At 41.8% G+C, this 21,168-nt stretch overlaps 1 pseudogene; it reads right to left on the bottom strand.

Moving 5' to 3' along the window:
- Window positions 1–9,814: 9,814 nt before the first annotated feature.
- On the bottom strand, window positions 9,815–13,309 carry LOC135530063 (zinc finger protein 239-like; annotated as a pseudogene).
- Between the last annotated feature and the right edge of the window lie 7,859 nt (window positions 13,310–21,168).

The following is a 21,168-nucleotide window of genomic DNA, read 5'->3' as shown; positions in this document are numbered from 1 at the left end:
GTATGTGGGCAATGGCGTGAAAAAGTATTTGCCTTATAATACAACAACACCCTGCACTGTTGCAGCTCTAAAAATAATGAACATTTCCGCACAAATGGGCTAATTAGTTTCTAATTGACTTGCCTAAATAAAATAAGAATTGTCTATCTGGATGATCCATTTGAAGCCAAGTTTCAGCCTCCTGTCAGAGGAAACCAGATTTCGGCCAAACATTTCCTGGTACTTGGTCGAATTCACGATGCTGTTGACTGGAACAAAGGCCTTCAGGACCAGTGGAAGCGGAACAGCCCCATAACATCATATATACCCTACCATATTTTACAGTAGATATGAAGTTCTTTACTGCGCGTTCGTCTATCTTTCGATGCCAAAACCACCGCAAGTGTGTCTACCCACCGCTAGTGTGTCTACCCACCGCTACTGTGTCTACCCACCGCTAGTGTGTCTACCCACCGCTAGTGTGTCTACCTACCTTCTAGGCCTACCCACCTAGTGTGTCTAGTGTGTCTACCCACCGCTAGTGTGTCTAGTGTGTCTACCCACCGCTAGTGTGTCTACCCACCGCTAGTGTGTCTACCCACCGCTAGTGTGTCTAGTGTGTCTACCCACCGCTAGTGTGTCTACCCACTGCTAGTGTGTCTATCCACCGCTAGTGTGTCTACCCACTGCTAGTGTGTCTACCCACCGCTAGTGTGTCTAGCCAAAGACCTCCATTTTTGTTTCATATCACCTTTTTCCAATCCAAGTGCCAAACCCACCACTGGCTCCAACGCTGTTTAGCTCCAGGTGTTTACATGTGCTGGTTACTCTCACTAAAGGCTGTTTTTTTTTCTTCTGGCAACCCCTCAAGAGCCTACTGGCGTCTAATTGGAGATTCAGAGACCCCAAGATGACCAAGTTCTGGAATTCGAATTCTAATATGAGATTGAGACTTGGTGACTCCAAGATGACCAAGTTCTGGAATTCTAATTGGAGATTGAGACTTGGTGACTCCAAGATGACCAAGTTCTGGAATTCTAATTCTAATTGGAGATTCAGAGACTTGGTGACTCCAAGATGACCAAGTTCTGGAATTCTAATTGGAGATTCAGAGACTTGTTGACTCCAAGATGACCAAGTTCTGGAATTTTCCAACTGTGGCCCTTCCTGAACCATCCTCCTCTGGAGATAAGATACACTTGTGTCCTCTTTTCAGACAACTTTACCACTGCTCCAGTGGTTTTAAATGTCTTCATCATTGCCCGAGCTATTGTTTTTTTGCACATTACCTGATTTATCTTTTCATTTGTGAGTTATTTGCCCTTCCCTATGCACTCACTACTGTAAGTGGCTCTGGATAAGAGAGTCTGCTAAATGACTCACTACTGTAGAGGCTCTGGATAAGAGAGTCTGCTAAATGACTCACTACTGTAGAGGCTCTGGATAAGAGAGTCTGCTAAATGACTCACTACTGTAGAGGCTCTGGATAAGAGTCTGCTAAATGACTCACTGCTGTAAGTGTCTCTGGATAAGAGAGTCTGCTAAATGACTCACTACTGTAAGTGGCTCTGGATAAGAAAGTCTGCTAAATGACTCACTACTGTAGTGGTTCTGGATCAGAGTCTGCTAAATGACTCACTACTGTAAGTGGCTCTGGATCAGAGAGTCTGCTAAATGACTCACATGTCAATGTGATGGCAGATACATTTTTACATGCGTTACATAACTTTTATACCCCAGTGACACAAGAAACCATGAACAAAAAAAAAAGTTTAAATATTGTGGTGGAAATTCAACACCTGAATTAAAATTTTAAACAAATCACTCTTTATTATCACGGCCCGGAGAGGTTCACAAACTCAATCCAAGCTTGATGAAAAGGGCGTTCCCCTTTCAGTCCTTATATACTGCTACACAAACAAGTTATATGAGCATGATTTACATTATTAACGTTGGTTCCTGCATGTGACTGACTGATACCTCACGAGGCTGAGATACTCCTTCTGTCCCACAGAACAATGTTCTGGGCCATGTTAGTACATTGCTTATGGGTTACTCCCATTGACAATCAGTCAGTCAGTCGCATGAACCGAACCAGGCCATGTAAGTACAGAGCGGCATTATTCTAAACATACAATCTGATACACAGAGAGAAAAATGTCCCGTCACAATGTTAACGTAGATTTGATTTGATTTATTTAATTAACAAGAATCTTTACGGGTGCCAATAAATGAAAGTTAAAAGTTTTTTTTTTTTTCACTTGTTAAACAAAATATTTTTCTCTGAGCAATTGTATTTGTATAAAAACACAATTTCAGCATACAATATTCAGCTCAGTACTTGTACTGTTGATCTTAAACACATCTTTATCAAGGGGGTTAATCATTTTGGAGGTGGTTATTCCGGGGCCTTAACTGGTCTTAACAACGTTAGGTCTTCTCCCCTCCTGTGTGTGTTCTGTCAAACTCTTCCCACATTGGGAGCATTGGAAAGGTTTCTCTCGTGTGTGCGTCATTTCATGCTTTTTCAGTATCCCTAAATAGGTAAAACTCTTTTCACACAGGGAGCAGTGGAAAGGCTTCTCTCAGTGTGTATTCTCGCATGCATTTTCAGGTTCCCTAATTTGGTATAACTCTTTTTACACTGAGAACATTGGAAAGGCTTATCTCCCGTGTGTGTTCTCTCGTGCTCTTTCAGATGCGATGCCTGGATAAATCTCTGGCCACACTGAGAGCATTGAAAAGGCCTCTCTACAGAGTGTGTTCTTTCATGCACTTTTAGATACCCCAAGTGTCCAAAACCCTTTCCACACTGGGAGCAATGATAAGGGTTCTCCCCTGTGTGCATTCTCTTATGTTCTTTCAGGTGCTTTAACCTGGAAAATATCTTTCCACACTGGGAGCAGTGGTGTCTCCTCACTGGTTTGGACGTCTCTGGATCGGGTTCCCCTGAAGGACTCTTTCCTCTGTCAGAGTGACAGTCTGATATCGCTCCTGTCAAAGAAAAAAACAAGAGTATTTGGTTAAACTAAATACATATCTCCACATGATTAAACTGTCTTCCTATGAGGTTTAATCCAGACTCGATCCTTCAATATAAAATCATTAGTTTGGATCCTGAAAGCTGATTGGTTGACAAGTGCTAGTTATTTTTATGATAATAAATAACAATTCCATTTGAATTATCCATGTACATCCACTGTCCCACAGCCCAGCCAGTTAATTTATCAACTGTATCTCCACTGTCCCACAGCCCAGCCAGGTAATTTATCAACTAATCTCCACTGTCCCACAGCCCAGCCAGGTAATTTATCAACTAATCTCCACTGTCCCACAGCCCAGCCAGGTAATGTATCAACTGTATCTCCACTGTCCCACAGCCCAGCCAGGTAATTTATCAACTAATCTCCACTGTCCCACAGCCCAGCCAGGTAATTTATCAACTGTATCTCCACTGTCCCACAGCCCAGCCAGGTAATTTATCAACTAATCTCCACTGTCCCACAGCCCAGCCAGGTAATTTATCAACTAATCTCCACTGTCCCACAGCCCAGCCAGTTAATTTATCAACTAATCTCCACTGTCCCACAGCCCAATAATTTATCAACTAATCTCCACTGTCCCACAGCCCAGCCAGGTAATTTATCAACTAATCTCCACTGTCCCACAGCCCAGCCAGGTAATTTATCAACTGTATCTCCACTGTCCCACAGCCCAGCCAGTTAATTTATCAACTGTATCTCCACTGTCCCACACCCCAGCCAGGTAATTTATAAACTAATCTCCACTGTCCCACAGCCCAGCCAGGTAATTTATGAACTAATCTCCACTGGAAGAAGAAAAACAGACATTCTTATCCCATGCAAGATAATAATATTAACCATTTTACTAGAACCTGTAAATGAATAATTAGGGCTGTTTCCCCGGCACTCCGCTTCGCAACACGCCTAAGAACAGTCGTTGTGCCTTGTTTGCTTCAATTAAATAACTGGTGGCCCAGTTCTTTTTACAACATTTAATCCAGATCAAAAATAATCCTCGTCTCGATTCGGTTTTCTTCATCATTTGCAAATCAGACATGAGTTGGTTGTAATAACTGGTTATATGATGTGGTATCGTAGATATTTTAAATCAGATCAGTTTGTCTAAACCTTACAGCTAAAATATGAAGGACCTAATGACACCATTGAGATTATAAAAACACTAATGATTGTAGCGCTTCAAAACAGGTTTTTAAAAAATATATATAATTTGCTCATGGGTTGTCGAGTATAAGAGTAGAGACTGAGCAAAGCACAACAGAAAGAGATTTGGAAAAATATAATGTTAAGCATTTAATCCATTAACGTTTTGTTGGTTGACCACCACTCTTTATAGATTTAACAATTCCTAAAGTACAGAACAACATATTCAAGTGTAGAGTGCTCTTTTTTTTAAACCAGACATTAGTTCAACAACTGCAGAGTTTGTGGCCCTGTTTTTAAGATGCTACTTACTGGTGTTCAGATTTCCAGTCTTCTCTTCGTCCACTCCAAAACGTCTTCCTCGTCCAATGTGACAGTGATCTCCCTTCCACTCCAACATCTGCATCCCGCTCTTTCGCTTCTTCCTGTTTCACTCTGAAAGCTTCTTCCTCTTCTTTCACTGTTACAGCCTCACGCGCTACTTCTTTTTTGACGGTGACAGCCTCTTCTTCCTTCTCCTCTTTCACCGTCCAGCAGACCTCCTCTTCTTCGGCAGGGGGAGAGTAGCTGAGTGAGCTCATGGTCGGGGATGTTAGCTAGCTAGTTAGCATTAATGACAAGTCAAGTGCTACTACTAATTTAACCTGCCAGCTAGCTGACTACTAGCAACGTAAAATTAAATGCGACAATTAGCTAGATATACAACATACGTGTGTTTAAAACAGTGGCTAATACACACCGAAAGTGTCTAATGAGCGTTAACGTTTTAGCTATTTTGGCTAGCAAGCTACCGTGGTTGATAACTAGATCAGCGTCCCGTTAGCAACACAAAAAAAGTACTTCCGGGTCACGGAATTTTGGAAGATTTTCTAAATAAAAGTCCCACAAGTGATAGTGGAAAGGTGTCAATAACCTGTATTTATTCATGATATATGATAAGTAATTGTCTAAACATTATGTCAATAACCTGTATTTATTCATTATATATGATAAGTAATTGTCTAAACATTAACAATGATTCGTATTTGTTCATATTTAAGTAACATTTGCATTAAATATGGGTTTTTAAACCATGTTCCAAGATAAAATAAATGGCCACAATGAAAATCATATTGTGTATTGGTTATATAAAGCAAAACATATTGTGGGTGCTGCAGCAAAAGTATTGTGGAGTATACTCAGTAGGGTTTGCAGAATATATATACTGTATATTCCTCAATGTTGATGGATGAGTCTTGGGTGGATAAGTCTTTGAACATATTCCAATCATTTGTCGCAAAGCAATCCTGAGGCATTGAATACGCCTCCCCTGTCCAGTACCTCACAATTCTCTGTTTTGGTTGCTCCATGGAACAGAGAAAAGTGAACTTATTGAGTTGAAACTTGTCAAGGATGTTTGTATACCCGTGGGTCCAGCACACTATTTCCTCATAGGACAGGAGACATGATAATGGTGCTTTGGGAGCAGGGTCAACTTTATAATAAGCTCATTCTCCTCGAGACAAATTTAAACATATTCTTTAGCATAGGGCTTTTATTTTCTGTAAAATCACACTAATCCCATTGAAAGCAAGCTTCTAGCCTAAAGCTCAAAGAGAGGGCAAACAGGAGTGACTGTCAGCTGATCACAAAGGTCAGATGACATAACAATAGAGCTGCTTGGCCACACTAGTAGTAGGTTTGGCGTTGATAAATAGAAGCAGATGCAGAAAAATACTGCATATCTACGGTAAAAATATGGTAAGCTAAGGACCCTGGGACTGAACACCTCCCTCTGCAACTGGATCCTGGACTTCCTGACGGACCGGCCCCAGGTGGTAAGGGTAGGCAACAACACATCCACCATGCTGACCCTCAACACAGGGGCCCCTCAGGGGTGCGTGCTTAGTCCTCTCCTCTACTCCCTGTTATCCCACGCCCGCGTGGCTGTGTACAACTCCAACACCATCATTAAGTTTGCCGACGACATGTCGGTGGTGGGCCTGATCACCGATGAGACAGCCTATTGGTGCCAGCACAACAATCTCTCCCTCAACGTCAGCAAGACAAAGGAGCTGATCGTGGACACACCAACACAGTCGTGAAGAGGGCACAACAGCGCCTATGGGTTCAATCCCAGTCGTGAAGAGGGCACACAGCCTGGGTTCGATCCCCGAGAGACCCATGAGTCGGTGCACAATTGGCCCAGCGTCGTCTGGGTTAGGGGAGAGTTTGGCCAGTCGGGATGTCCTTGTCCCATCGCGCTCTAGTGACTCCTGTGGGCACCAGTTGTAATGCGTTTCCTCCGACACATTGGTGCTGCTGGCTTCCGGGTTAAGCGAGCAGTGTGTCAAGAAGCCGTGTGGTTTGGCAGGGCCGTGTTTTGGAGGACGCATGGCTCTAGACCTTCGCCTCTACCGAGGCGGTACGGAAGTTGCAGCGATGGGACAAGACTAACTAACTGGATACCACGGAATTGGGGAGAAAAAGGGGTAAAAAATGTACAAAAAAACACACACAAAAAAACAGGTGCACCATTGAGAGTATCTTGACTGACTGCATCACCGCCTGGTATGGCAACTGCTCGGCATCTGACCGCAAGGCGCTAGATGTTTCCACTTCACAATAACAGCCCTTACAATTGGCCGGGGCAGCTCTAGCAGTAGTAGAAATTTGACGAACTGACTTGTTGGAAAGGTGGCATCCTATGACGATGCCACGTTGAAAGTCACTGAGCTCTTCAGTGAGGCCATTCTACTGCCAATGTTTTTCTATGGAGATTGTATGGCTGTGTGCTCGATTTTATACACCTGTCAGCAACGGATGTGGCTGAAATAGCCAAATCCACTCATTTGAAGGGGTGTCCATATACTTTTGGCCATGTAGTGTACATCTACAGTTTAAAACACAAACATGTGTTTAAAGTGCTCCCAGGTTGCTGAAAAAGGGTCATGTGCTGTCCACTAGATTTTACGTCATGCAAGAAACATCATCTGAAAGACCAACATTCCCAGTCACTGTTGGTTGTGATACAGCTTGGAATCAAATCATGGTCTGTAGTGACACTTCTAGCACTGAGATACAGTGCCTTAGACCGCTGTGATACAGCCTGGAATCGAACCGGGGTGTCTGTTGTGATGCCTCTAGCACTGAGATGCAATGCCTTAGATACAGCCTGGAATTTCCTTAGATACAGCCTGGACTTGAACCAGGGTCTGTAGTGACGCCTCTAGCACTGAGATGCAGTGCCTTAGACTGCTGTGATACAGCCTGGCATCAAACCAGGGTCTATAGTGTTTTAGAACACTGTAATACAGCCTAGAATAGAACCAGGGTATCTGTAGTGACGCCTCCAGCACTGAGATGCAGCACCTTAGATACAGCCTGGAATTGAACCGGGGTATCTGTAGTGACGCCTCTAGCACTGAGATGCTGTGCCTTATTCCACTGCGCCACTCGGAAGCCCATCATTCACCTCCGGAAGCCCATCATTCACCACCGGAAGCCCATCATTCACCTCCGGAAGCCCATCATTCACCTCCGGAAGCCCATCATTCACCTCCGGAAGCCCATCATTCACCTCCGGAAGCCCATCATTCACCACCGGAAGCCCATCATTCACCTCCGGAAGCCCATCATTCACCTCCGGAAGCCCATCATTCACCTCCGGAAGCCCATCATTCACCTCCGGAAGCCCATCATTCACCTCCGGAAGCCCATCATTCACCTCCGGAAGCCCATCATTCACCACCGGAAGCCCATCATTCACCTCCAGAAGCCCATCATTCACCACCGGAAGCCCATCATTCATCTCCGGAAGCCCATCATTCACCTCCGGAAGCCCATCATTCACCTCCGGAAGCCCATCATTCACCTCCGGAAGCCCATCATTCACCTCCGGAAGCCCATCATTCACCTCCGGAAGCCCATCATTCACCTCCGGAAGCCCATCATTCACCTCCGGAAGCCCATCATTCCCCTCCGGAAGCCCATCATTCACCTCCGGAAGCCCATCATTCACCTCTGGAAGCCCATCATTCACCACCGGAAGCTAATTTGAAAGAAAACCAACTGCATATTTAAATAATAGTTACATGTAATGAATGTTTTGTTCTTACCTGGTTTTGTGCCAGTCGGCTGTGGGTTATTCTGACAGCAGCCAGCTGGATGACAGGAAGCAAGCTGGTCTTTTAACTTCGCAAATCTCCCCCATGTGAAATAATGAGTTGTATACATAATTAGCCCCGGTAAAATATTATTCTACTCCCCAGTGGAACCTAAAAAACATGATGTCAAGTTGATATGCTGCTTCAATGTATTCGTACCACACATCAACTTAAAGATGTACTATGCAGAAATCTCTCAACCATTTTCCTGGCTCCTAAATTCTAGTAGTTCACCTCATTTCAGTCTAATTTCACAATGACAAGCAGTTATTGTGTAGAGAATCATTTTACCATCTCAACCACTATAGAAATATATTTTACACAACCAAATAATGTTCAGCTGTTTTGAAGCTGGTGGACTACAGACACCCTGGTTCGAGTCCCAATTAAAAAGATACAAAAACTCAACTTCAGAACAGGGAAGCATAGAAATTGCACACATGGAACAGATCTACACCTTCTTGGACTTTCTTTCAATGAGACTGACAGATCCATAACGCATATTTCTGTGTGAATGTGTGTCAGGTTTGCCCCCCAAAAAAAGTGACACGTTGTCGCTTTAAAATAGAATGTCATTATATCACCGAGAAAATGCAAGGAATCAAAAATGTGGCATACGTCTCAAATTTCCAAGGAGCACAAAAAGTGCTTAGAATAGCGGAACATATGACAAGTTGCCTCTTTTGTGACGTGAAACGACTTTGGAACACTGCGCTCTGCTCCGAATCTTTAGTCTCTGTGAAGCTTGTGGCAAACCTGAAGGAAGCAACGTGACGTCCTTCACAGTGACTCGGATGTTCAGTTGTGCTCAGCTCAACGCTGTGGTCGCTGTTGTCAGTTTTGAGGGGCTGAATGGAGCACATCGAAGACGTGTGAAACTTACTCGTCAGTTGTAAGTGTCCCAATCGCGCGCCACACGATTACTAACTTTTGAGCGGCGCGAATAGTAGAGACGCATTATTTACTCGGATACATTCACACTGACATAGTCTGCTTCATATTCAGTTATTGTTTTGAAATGAAAAAAAAAACCATAGATGTATTTTGTTGGTCCATTTTATACAACTTGATTTCATGTGGCATAAACAAAAGCACAACATTTTGCAGTACAATATATGAGACAAGTGTGGGAGCATTATTTGTGGGTTTTTTTTCTGTGTGAATGTGTGTCAGGTTTGCACAAAAACGTTACACATTGTAGCTTTAAAATAGAATGTCATTAAATTAAAGTATATTTGATGTGATATATTCGTTTATACACTGGAACAGTGGTAAGGCATCTTCACTGTATGTATTATCTCATGATTTTTTCAGGTACCCTAACTGGTTAAAACTAACTGGTTAAAAAATATATAATTTTACACTAGGAGCATTGCTAACGTTTCTCTATGGTGTGGATTCTTTCATGTTCTTTCAATTGCCTTAATGAGGTAAAACTCTTTAAGCACAGGGAGCATTGGTATGGCTTCTCTCCTGTGTGTATTCTCTCATGCATTTTCAGGTTCCCTAACTTTGTAAAACTCTTTCCGCACTGAGAACAGTGATGAGGCTTTCGCCTGTGTGTATTCTCTTATGCATTTTTAGACTCCCTAACTCTGTAAAACTCTTTCCACACAGGGAGCAGTGGAAAGGCTTATCTCCTGTGTGTGTCCTCTCATGTTTTTTCAGGTTACTTAACTCTGTAAAAGTCTTTCCACACAGGGAGCAGCGGAAAGGCTTCTCCCTGTGTGTATTCTCTTATGTATTTTCAGACTCCCTAACTCTGTAAAAGTCTTCCCACACTGACAGCAGTGATGAGGCTTCTCGCCTGTGTGTGTCCGCTCGTGCCTTTTCATGTTGCCTAACTCTGTAAAACTCTTCCCGCACAGTGAGCAGTGGAAAGGCTTCTCTCCTGTGTGTGTTCTCTCATGCGATTTCAGGTACCCTAACTTGGTAAAACTCATTCCACATTGAGAGCATTCGTAAGGCTTCTCTCCTGTGTGTATTCTCTCGTGTATTTTCAGGTTCCCTAACTGGGTAAAACTCTTCCCACACTGGGAGCAGTGATGAGGCTTCTCTCCTGTGTGTGTCCTCTCATGTCTTCTCAGGTTTCCTAACTTGGTAAAACTCTTCCCGCAGTGGGAGCAGTCGTGTGGTTTTGCTGGTTTGGACGTCTCTGGTTCCTCTGAGTCTGATCTTTCTCCTGCCAAAGACAAACAGAGGGTTTATTTAAACAGAGAGACCTGAATAAACACTAATTGAAAACACTATTGAACTTCACTGTTGTTATGCAAATCATTTGTGGCATAAGCAAACATTTCAGGTCAAACAGTCATATAAAACATCTACCAGAATTAGTTTGAAAAGGTATTAGAAACTGGATTGAAAGGTATTAGAAACACGCTGAGAAGGGGATTGGAAACAGTCTGAGAAGGGGTTTGGAAACAGGCTGAGAAGGGGATTGGAAACAGTCTGAGAAGGGGTTTGGAAACAGTCTGAGAAGGGGATTGGAAACAGGCTGAGAGGGGGATTGGAAACAGTCTGAGAAGGGGATTGGAAACAGTCTGAGAGGGGGATTGGAAACAGTCTGAGAAGGGGATTGGAAACAGTCTGAGAAGGGGATTGGAAACAGTCTGAGAAGGGGATTGGAAACAGTCTGAGAAGGGGATTGGAAACAGGCTGAGAGGGGGATTGGAAACAGTCTGAGAAGGGGATTGGAAACAGTCTGAGAAGGGGATTGGAAACAGTCTGAGAAGGGGATTGGAAACAGTCTGAGAAGGGGATTGGAAACAGTCTGAGAAGGGATTGGAAACAGTCTGAAAGGGGATTGGAAACAGTCTGAAAGGGGATTGGAAACAGTCTGAGAAGGGGATTGGAAACAGTCTGAGAAGGGGATTGGAAACAGGCTGAGAAGGGGATTGGAAACAGTCTGAGAAGGGGATTGGAAACAGTCTGAGAAGGGGTTTGGAAACAGGCTTGGAAACAGTCTGAGAAGGGGATTGGAAACAGTCTGAGAAGGGGATTGGAAACAGTCTCAAAAGGGATTGGAAACAGTCTGAGAAGGGGATTGGAAACAGTCTGAGAAGGGGATTGGAAACAGTCTGAGAAGGGGATTGGAAACAGTCTGAGAAGGGGATTGGAAACAGGCTGAGAAGGGGATTAGAAACAGTCTGAGAAGGGGATTGGAAACAGTCTGAGAAGGGGATTGGAAACAGTCTGAGAAGGGGATTGGAAACAGTCTCAAAAGGGGATTGGAAACAGTCTGAGAAGGGGATTGGAAACAGTCTGAGAAGGGGATTGGAAACAGTCTGAGAAGGGGATTGGAAACAGTCTGAGAAGGGGATTGGAAACAGGCTGAGAAGGGGATTGGAAACAGTCTGAGAAGGGGATTGGAAACAGTCTGAGAAGGGGATTAGAAACAGTCTGAAAGGGGATTGGAAACAGTCTCAAAAGGGGATTGGCGACAGTCTGAGAAGGGGATTGGAAACAGTCTGTAAAGGTATTAGAAACAGTCTGTAAAGTTATTAGAAACAGGCTGAGAAGGGTATTAGAAACAGTCTGTAAAGGTATTAGAAACAGGCTGCATCAATTCAATCATGTTGAAGTAAATTCCCCTGACAACTATTATACTTAGTTTCAGACACTCTATTGTCCTTCTGTAAGTTTAAAGAGATCCTCCTTTACTTTTGAATACTTTTTTTCCTGAAAGTAGAGCTCACTAGCCAAATGTGGTCCCTGGAAAATTGCGTACTACGTCACATGTAGATTTGTGCACCACGTCATTACTCTCCCTCTGCTCTGCTGTGGGTGCAGGATGAGCCTCTTGCTGGCCGTCACTCATATGGCGAGGGACTGTAGCTCATTTGTCGAACTTGAATTGCTACGAGGGGGAAAATGTGGCCGCACAAGTTCCAGAGAAAGTGTCACTTTCAAACTAGAGATTTCCGTGGCTAATTGAGGTAAGATATTAATTCTGCATGTATGAACTACACATGGGCACATCCAGCCCAAAGAGGAAGGTTTAGAAACTATAGATTTCCGTGGCTAATTGAGGTAAGATATTAATTATGCATGTATGAACTACACATTGACATGTTCAGCCCAAAGAGGAAGGTTTAGAAAAGTGCTTTAAGAAAGTAGTGGAAGTGCCCTGTCATTTTGTCACACAAAAAAAAAACAGATCATTAAAATATTTTGAGGACGGTGGATAATAGAAGTTCATATAAGTAGCAAGTAAAAGTAGACCTAACAATAACGTATAGTGTTTTAACTGATATTCAATTGTGTTTATGAGTTATTTAGTGATTAAAAGTTATCATTCTGTTCACCCCCAAAAAAATCAAGCCTTTTATTTCCATTTGCTGGAACCAGCCCTCTCCCCCACTGAGCACCGACGGACACCAGACATCCATGGAAGTGGAAATACAGTATAGCAGGCAGAGCACTGTTTACTTTACTGCAGTTTATTCTACTTTACTGTGGAGTAGAAGCAGAATATTTGGTTGTTTAGCTATCTGTAAGAGGCTTCCAGGAGAATCTGGAAACGCAGCCACTTCCTGAATGTAAAAGTCAACAACAACAAAAAAGAACGTTCCAATGGCAGATTGAGCCGTTAACATTTTTTTTACAGTACTGAACAACATATTCAAGTGTAGGACTTCAGTTGAAGAACTCTTCAAAACGACACATTAGTTCAACAACTTCAGTGTTTGTGCCCGTTTTTTAAAGACGGTTCTCACTGTAGCTGTTTTTACCAATAATGCTGGGAGGAATTTGAGACACAAATAGCTAAAGGAACGTATTATTAAACGGACTTTCCAAACTTTCTCTCTGCTTTCAAAATAAAAGTTATTACTTTTTTTGTGCACGTATGGCACACTTGCAGGACTTTTATTTTGACAAAAGCAGCTGTACTCACTGGTGATCATCAGATCTTGTTCAGTCTCCTCCTCCTCTCCTCCCTTTTCCTCTCTAGAAGGCTCTTCCTCTTTTTTCAATATAATATCCTCCTCCTCTTCCTCCTTTTTGATTTTGAAAGCTTCTACCTCCTCTTCTTCCACTGTGACAGCCTCTATCCCATCTTCCACGCTGATATCCTCGTCTTCCTCCGCTTTAATTCTAAAAGCATCCATATCCTCCTCTTCCACTGTGACAGCCTCTATCCACTCTTCCTCTTTTACCCCAAACGTTTCTTTCTCCTCTTTCACTGTAACATCCTCCTCTTTTATCGTTTTGAAAGCCCCTTCCTCTCCTTGCATGGTAATATCCTCGTCTTCCTCTTTTACGACAATGTTCAGCCCCAGAGCTTCTTTCTCCGTCCAACAGACCTCCTCTTCTTTAGCTGAGTAGCTTACTGAGCTCATGGTCGGGGATGTTAGCTAGCTAGCTAGTTAGCATTAGCGACTAGCTTAGTGCTAGTTTGACTATCAATTTCAACAAATTGTTAATTACGTTTAAGTTAACTAACGTTACTAGATACGTAAACAGAATTGTGTTTAAAACAGAGTATTATATCCAAAATGGGCTAAGGCGCTTCAGTATTTCGCTTTTCTGTTGTCGAGCAAGCAACCGAAGTGGTTAAATTAGCAGCTTTGTTTTTGAAGTGTCCCGTCCACGAGATTATGCGTCACGCTAGAAGCATTCACCTGAAACTCAGAACGCCATCTGCTGCCTGGAGTGGGTAACGCAGTTTAGAAAAATATTCACGACATTGTTTATTCTGGCCGACAGTGTCATAAAAAAAAAACATTTTATCCTTTGCCAAGATATTCCATCCACCTGACAGGTCAAATACAGTGAAAACAGAGAAATCAACCACAGAGAGACAGATTTCTCTGTTTTCACATTATTTTGATTTTGATTTCTGTCTTATTTTGTCTCTATAATGTGTGTTGTGACTTTGTTAAATGCAATTTAAATAAATTGTCATTTGATCTAGATGGGGAAAAAGAAACAAACATATATTTTTTAAACAATTACTATTCTAGTATTCATTCATAATGTACATACTCATATTCAGGTCTGTCTGCACAGAGGAAAGTATTGGCTCTACTTAGAAGTCAGACACAACATTGTGCTAATTTTGAAAATGTGTTTTTACGACATTGTTGGCCAGAATAAACAATTTAGTTTATGTTTTATCCTTTTTTTTTACAATCAGCACCTGTGTTTCCTCTGACATGTTGGAGTAATACTGATGGTAACAATCATGAGGTAGTGAATGTTTTTCATGTCAACAAAATGTTCTCGGAACACGGAACCTCAACACATTTTCATACACCTTTATCTTGACGACTAGAAACACAAATTAACTCAATTAAATTAAACAACTAAATTCAAGAGGTTTCAAGGTGAAAATAAAACTCACATTATTATTTGCAATCTTGCCTCATCGACAACGGGCTTGGGAGAGGTGAAGGTCGAGTCATGCGTCCTCTGAAAGATGACCCCGCCAACCGCACTTTTTAACTCCCGCCCGCTTAACCCGGAAGCCAGCTGCACCAATGTGTCAGAAGAAACACTGTTCAACTGACGACATATGTCAGCCTGCAGGAATCCATAAGAAGTCACTAGAGCGCAATGAGCCAAGTAAAGCCCTCCCCTAACGCTGTGCCAATTGTGCGCCACCCTATGGGAATCCCGGTCACGGCCATTGTGACACAGTCTGGTTCTGTAGCGACAACTCAATCACTGCAATGCAGTGCCGTGCCTTGGACGGCTGCGCCAATCAGGAGACCCCAAGAAATGCACATTCTATTCATCCATTTAATGATGAACATTTTGCAATTTCCAAATCAAATATTTACATACAAATTAAAACAGGACATAACAGACTGAGTTACATTCTAAAAGTATCTGGTTTTAAATGCACAGTGGTGGAAAAAGTACTCAATTGTCAAACTTGACTAAAAATTCAAAGGAAAATGAAATGCTATGCATCAAATTCCTGATATTAAGCAAACCAGAAGGCACAATGTTCTTGTTTATAAAAATGTACGGACAACCAGGGGCTCCAACACGAAAACATCATTTACCTGTACAGAGTCAATGTGGAGGCTATATACAGGGGGTACCAGTACAGAGTCAATGTGGAGGCTATATACAGGAGGTACCAGTACAGAGTCAATGTGGAGGCTATATACAGGGGGTACCAGTACAGAGTCAATGTGGAGGCTATATACAGGAGGTACCAGTACAGAGTCAATGTGGAGGCTATATACAGGGGGTACCAGTACAGAGTCAATGTGGAGGCTATATACAGGAGGTACCAGTACAGAGTCAATGTGGAGGCTGTATACAGGGGTACCAGTACAGAGTCAATGTGGAGGCTATATACAGGAGGTACCAGTACAGAGTCAATGTGGAGGCTATATACAGGAGGTACCAGTACAGAGTCAATGTGGAGGCTATATACAGGGTGTACCAGTACAGAGTCAATGTGGAGGCTATATACAGGGGGTACCAGTACAGAGTCAATGTGGAGGCTATATACAGGAGGTACCAGTACAGAGTCAATGTGGAGGCTATATACAGGAGGTACCAGTACAGAGTCAATGTGGAGGCTATATACAGGGTGTACCAGTACAGTGTCAATGTGGAGGCTATATACAGGGGGTACCAGTACAGAGTTTTTGATGAAAGCCCCCAACTGAAGGAAACTCTTACCTTGATGAAAGCCCCCAACTGAAGGAAACACTGACCTTGATGAAAGCCCCCCAACATAATGAAACACTGACCTCTATGAAAGCCCCCCAACTGAAGGAAACACTGACCTCTATGAAAGCCCCCATCTCAAGGTAAGAGGTTTACAGTTGCGCATAAATGTTTCCATACGGGTGGTCCCGGAAATCTAACCCACTATCCTGGTGTTGCAATGCTCTACCAAGACGCATGACAAGGTTATAGATACTTTATGAAGCCCCAATTTAGTATGATTTATAAAGCCTTATCCCAACCTTTATAAAGCCCTGGTTTATGTCACATTTCACATAGTGGGTTATGTCACATTTGACATGGGTGCTTATGTCACACAGTTATGCCACATTTATGAACCCTTTATAAAACATGACATAAGGTTCTAGATGATTTGTGACACATTCACATAGTGTTTATGAAGGCCTTATGAACCCTTTATAAAACATGACATAAGGTTCTAGATGAATTGTGACACATTCACATAGTGTTTATGAAGGCCTTATGAACCCTTTATAACCCCTTATAACTGCCTGTTCACCCCGCTATCATCCAGAAGGCGAGGTCAGTACAGGTGCATCAAAGCTGGGACCGAGAGACTGAAAAACAGCTTCTATCTCAAGGCCATCAGACTGTTAAACAGCCACCACTAACATTGAGTGGCTGCTGCCAACACACTGACACTGACTCAACTCCAGCCACTTTAATAATGGGAATTGATGGGAAATTATGTAAATATATCACTAGCCACTTTAAACAATGCTACCTTATATAATGTTACTTACCCTACATTATTCATCTCATATGCATACGTATATACTGTACTCTATATCATCGACTGCATCCTTATGTAATACATGTATTACTAGCCACTTTAACTATGCCACTTTGTTTACATACTCATCTCATATGTATATACTGTACTCGATACCATCTACTGTATCTTGCCTATGCTGCTCTGTACCATCACTCATTCATATATCCTTATGTACATATTCTTTATCCCCTTACACTGTGTATAAGACAGTAGTTTAGGAATTGTTAGTTAGATTACTTGTTGGTTATTACTGCATTGTCGGAACTAGAAGCACAAGCATTTCGCTACACTCGCATTAACATCTGCTAACCATGTGTATGTGACAAATACAATTTTATTTGATTGATTTGATGAACCCTTTATAAAGCATGACATTAGGTTCTAGATGATTTGTGACACATTCACATAGTGTTTATGAAGGCCTTATGAACCCTTTATAAAGCATGACATTAGGTTCTAGATCATTTGTGACACATTCACATAGTGTTTATGAAGGCCTTATGAACCCTTTATAAAGCATGACATAAGGTTCTAGATGATTTGTGACACATTCACATAGTGTTTATGAAGGCCTTATGAACCCTTTATAAAACATGACATAAGGTGCAAGATGATTTGTGACACATTCACATAGTGTTTATGAAGGCCTTATGAACCCTTTATAAGCTGTAGGTCATTTATCTTTGTTTCATAGCACAGTTTATTCTTATTTTTTTCAGTTTTAGTCACATGACTTCAGTAGCCAATCGGCTGTGCAGCCAGACTTATTTGTCATTCCTTTTGCCTCATCCCTCTCAACCATACCATTTTTTCAATTCCTCATCAAACCACAAATCTGTCGTTCTGCCCCTGAACAGGCAGTTAACCCACTGTTCCTAGGCCGTCATTGAAAATAAGAATTTGTTCTTAACTGACTTGCCTAGTTAAAAAAAGAAGGTAAAAATAACTAACTAATTTCTGCAGATTTAGTAAAGTTGTGATCAATACATGTTGATGATTTCATTCCTGTACTGTTTGTAACGACCCTGGTAGGTTGATTGATAACCTGAACCGGGATACAGGCACTGGTTGGAAGAGTATTCCTGAGTGGACAGCTTGATGAAAACCCGTAAATATTTAGTCACCCAGAAAATATACCACTGTTGACATCGCATACATTACCAAGCATTTCACACGTTTTATCCAGATACTGACTGTCAGCACTTGGTGGTCTATAGCAGCTTCCCACCAGAATGGGCTTTAGGTGAGGCAGGTGAACCTGTAGCCATATTACTTCAACAGTAGTTAACATTATCCAGATACTGACTGTCAGCACTTGGTGGTCTATAGCAGCTTCCCACCAGAATGGGCTTTAGGTGAGGCAGGTGAACCTGTAGCCATATTACTTCAACAGTAGTTAACATTATCCAGATACTGACTGTCAGCACTTGGTGGTCTATAGCAGCTTCCCACCAGAATGGGCTTTTGGTGAGGCAGGTGAACCTGTAGCCATATTACTTCCATAGCATTTGACATCCGATCCTCTCTGAGCTTAACAGGAATATGACTGAGTATAAACAGAGACACCACCCCCATTGGAATTTCTGTCCCTTCCATAGAGGTCGTAACCACGCATTGCTACCCTTGGTTCATCGAAAGGTATTCTCTAAGTGAGTTTCAGAGAAAGTATATGAATGTTTTCTGTATCTAGCGACTTACTGATATCATGAACCTTGTTTCTAAGGCTACACGTGTTCACGTGGACTATTTGTAGCACTTGTCTCAGATTCGAATTGTTACAAGCATTTCGCTACACCCGCAATAACATCTGCTTAATTAACACATGTATGTGACAAATAAAATTTGATTTGGGAAGTAGACAGGCTCATGTTATTAATGTTAGTGCAGGGTGATATATGCACACAGTGGACTTCTTACGAGGGCAAACCGTCTCAATTGTAATAGTATAATTCTGGTTTATAGGCACATGATTGCTGCATACAATAGCTGTTGAATTTACAGAGGCACTCAGGGGAGTTAGAGGAACATAAATAGCTTTAAGGGAATAGACTCTGATGTATTATAAACAATATGATTTCATGTGGCATAACCAAAAACACAAATTCTCAGTCAAAAACACTAAGTCAGAACACAGCCTCTATTCTCTCATGTGACTTCTGGTCCTCTGACTGGGAAAATATCTTTCCACAATGAGAGCAGTCGTATGTCTTCTCCTCCAGAGTGTCTTCTCTTATGGATTTTCAGGCTCCCTAACTGAGTAAAACTACTTCCACAGTGGGATCAGTGGTAGGGCTTTTCTCATGTGTGTGTCCTCTTATGTCTTTTCAGGCTCCGTAACTGAGTAAAGCTCTTTCCACAGTGGGAGCAGTGGAAAGACTTTTCCTCTGTGTGTGTCATCTCATGTGATTTTAGGTACTGTGATCGCAAAAATCTCTTTTCACACTTGGAGCATTGGTAGGGCTTTTCTCCAGTGTGTATTCCTTCATGCCTATTCAAGTTTCCTATCTGGGTAAAACTCTGATCACACTGGGAACATTGGAAAGGCTTCTCTCCTGTGTGTACTGTCTTGTGTGTTTTCAGGCTACCTAACTGAGTAAATCTCTTTCCACACTGAGAGCAGTGGTAGGTCTTCCTCCCTTCTTTATGTATTCCTTCATGCCTTTTCAGGCTCCCTATCTGGGTAAAACTCTTATCACACTGGGAACATTGGAAAGGCTTCTCTCCTGTGTGTGCCATCTCATGACGTTTTAGATTCCCTAACGTAGAAAAACTGTTTCCACATTGAGAGCAGTGGTGTGGTCCTGCTGGTTTGGGCGTCTCTGGCTCTGGTTCCCCTAAAGGACTCTTCTCGCTGTCAGAGTGAGAGTCTGGTCTCTCTCCTGCCAAAGACAGAGTATTTGGTTAAACAGAGAGACCTGAATGAAACCTCCATTAAATAAAAATGTCTTCCTATTAGGTTTAATCTGGACTATATCCTTCAATAACCTATTTTGTTGCCTTACAAAATCAATTTTAATTCCAGGTTGTATCATTTGATTGACACAACATGCCTACCACCATGAAGATGCAACACTTTTCTTTGGTGAAACAAACAAGACAAAAAAAACAGAGTGTGCATAGCTATTCGCCCCCCCCCCACCCCCAAAGTCAATACTATGTAGAGCATTACAGTTGGGGTATGTCTCTATAAACTTGGCACATCTAGCCACTGGGATTTTTGCCCATTTTTCATGGCAAAACTTCTCTAGCTCCTTCAAGTTCCGCTGGTGTACAGCAATCTTTAAAGTCATACCACAGATTTTCAATTGGATTGAAGACTGGGCTTTGTCTAGAAATTTCCAAGAAATGTAAAATGTTTCATACTGCTTTAGCAGTATTTTTCCATATATAGACACACCCTATGTGTTTTAATAAAATCAAGTATAGGCACTGAGCTTCTCTGATTTATGCACACTGTTAGATTAAATAATTAGCTAAATATTTAAAATAAATAAAAATAACTCAAGAGTGTTACTGTAATTTAATTATACCAATATGTATTCATTAATTGAATTCCCTTAATCTATTTTATGAGAACTTGTACGATTCTTGTTTGCATAAAATAGACGGTCTTTTCAATAATAGGAAGCATAATTTATTCTTGGAGCGCTCTCCCACGAGCAACAGTTTATATACAATAACATGATGTCATTTCATTGCTTCTAGAATGAATCCCCTCCTCCCGACCTAGAATCAAGTGAGGTTAAAAGTTCATTCTAACTTACTAACACAACATAATTGAATTAACTTTTGACCCCTCAACATTATCGATCACAACTGAGCTGACAGTTCTAATTAACAGTAAACCTAGGAATGCACTCACTGCCTTATCTAAAACACCCCAGAGCTCAGTTTTGTCGGTTCAACCATAGGTTAACTACCTTATCTGTTTACTTAATCCACAACCCATTTCTTTCTTGGAATGGTGTTCATTAACTTTAATTACTCCTCGTCTGTGTCACACAATCCCGTCTTATGAACTCATATTGCTAATCAAATATAATAAAACAGAATCTAAGTTTAATTAGTTACAGTTCTATTTAAAATTAGAATATTGTTTATTCATAATATTTCTAACAAAGAGGGAGCCAGAGATCAAGATAGCCAAACCAGAGGGGAAAAACCTTGTTCCCAACACTTCTCCTCCTGCTGCTGGCCTTCGCAGATTCTGCCATTCTGCTCCTGTAGTTGCTGGTAATAGGCTACACCAGTGGTCCCCTTCGATTCTCTACAAATATTTTTTCTATTACAGCTTTAGATATGAATTCACATACAGATCTAATTTTCAATAGCTTCCTTTCAACGTGAGCTCCAAAAATATTTGGACAGATTC

Source organism: Oncorhynchus masou, unplaced genomic scaffold, assembly GCF_036934945.1.
Source record: "Oncorhynchus masou masou isolate Uvic2021 unplaced genomic scaffold, UVic_Omas_1.1 unplaced_scaffold_1246, whole genome shotgun sequence".
Lineage (NCBI taxonomy): Eukaryota > Metazoa > Chordata > Actinopteri > Salmoniformes > Salmonidae > Oncorhynchus > Oncorhynchus masou.
This window is presented reverse-complemented; position numbering and strand designations above follow the sequence as displayed.